Raw genomic sequence first — 1870 nt, 5'->3', positions numbered from 1 at the left:
CATGGGGACTCCAACTAGAATATAAAACCCATCCAGAATTGACTTGGAATGGTGCCACGTGTGCAGATGAAGTAGATTCTGGATGGAGAACAACAAGTGGGAAGTCCCATTTTCAGGCAGGACTAAGCAGTGGGGATGTGTGCAGGGAGCTGTGGGTGAGCCGTGTCACTGCCCCTCTAAGCAAAACCCTCTCTGCCCCATGCTGCAGGTGCTGGAGTGACCACCCAGGACATCTGCAGCTCTCCAGGATTGCAGGAGCATGGAGGTGGGTCCCAAAAATGAACATGTCCTGGGGAAGGAGATGGAAAGAGCAAAGTGAATTATTCACACACAGTTTTCCCTGGAAACCCCAGGAGAGCAGACTTCTCTCAGCCTTGGCATGCAGTTGGTTTTGCCAGCAGGCAATCACTAACGCTTGCCTGGGGAATCCCTCTGCCTTCTCTCCAGGTAACGACCAGACGCCAGTCCTGTACCTCAACACTTCCAGTGCCCAGGAGGGGGAAATAGTGCTGCTTCAATGTACCATTGATGAGCAGTTTCCTGCTAAGCGAATTGTCTTCTGCAAGAATGGGCTGGAGGAGTTCAGCCTGAAAGCCCAGCAGGGCAGGCTCATCTATGCTCTGGTCCTGAACATCACCTCAAGAAGTGCTGGGACGTACACATGTGGGTACCAGCAGAGGAATGACAGCAACTGGGTGAGGAGCTCTGCTCTCAGTGCTCCCCAGACCCTGTCCATGGCAGGTGAGACACAGCCCTGGAGTGTTGAAGGCAGAAGGGACGAGGACACCATTGAGGCTGGAGCTGTGTGCTGCAGCAGGCAGGGCATGGCTCTGGGGTGGTTCCCTGATGGGAGTGTTCCCTCTCCTCCAAGGGAGCCCCTAGAGAGAGAGCTGCTCTCAAGGGTCCCCTGGTTACTGCAGCAGTACCTCTTCAGCAGACATGGGGTTCTACATGGCAGTGGCACAGAGAGTAAGGGCTGGCATTGTGAATGGACTCTGGTCTGAGCCAGGGATGTTCCAAGATCTGCCCTTTATACTGATGAGCTTAAGGTAGGGGAAGTGAGGCAACTGTCCTGAGATCAACTATAGCCTATAACTGTAACTATAACTGTGAACAGTTGTGTGGGCTAGTAGACAGAGGGGAGACCACAGTGGTGGCGGTTTAAGATACCAGAATGGGAAGGTGCTTGCTCAGCAAGGACAAAGAGTGGGGACATGGGCATGGGTGAAGTGGTGTGCAAGGTCTTGGCCCTACTAAGAAAAATGTTCTTTACACCAAGGTGCAACTGCTGGTGAGACCACCAAGGACATCCACAGCTCCCCAGGTGAGGACCACCATGTGGGTATGCCGGCTTCACAAGCAGGTCCTGCTCCCTGCCTCTCCCCATCACAGCCCGCTGCCCTCACACCCTCTCTCCCCCAGCTCCCCATCCCCGGATCCTACACACCCTCCCCATAGGCATGGTGCTAGCAGTGGCAGCCGTCGGCCTCATCCTCCTGGCTGCAGGCAGCTGGTTTGCCATCAGGAAAGGTGAGGGAGTGGGGGAAGAAGGGGGGAAAGGCTGAGGACATGGGGGTCCTGCTGCGGGGCTGGTGCAGAGGGAAAGGTGGTGGGGGGAACCTGGGGGTGCACAGGTGGGTCAGACGGTGCCTGGGGGCGATGACTGTAAGCAGCCCGGCTGGGGAGGCTGCTGAGGGAGCTGGGGAGCTTCAGCCTTTGTCCCCCAGCCCCGAGATGGAAACCAGGGCTGGGCAGCACCTTGGCCTGTGCACCTCAGCCCCTGTTCTTCTTACAGGTGCCTGCAGAGGGAGATGCCCAAGGTGAGCACCAAGGGCTGCTGGCTGTGGGGTTTGTTGGAGGGAGTTGGGGG

This window comes from Anas acuta, chromosome 30 (assembly GCF_963932015.1).
Source record: "Anas acuta chromosome 30, bAnaAcu1.1, whole genome shotgun sequence".
NCBI classification, from domain to species: Eukaryota; Metazoa; Chordata; class Aves; order Anseriformes; family Anatidae; genus Anas; species Anas acuta.
The sequence above is the reverse complement of the archived record's forward strand: the minus strand, read 5'-3'. Positions refer to the sequence as shown.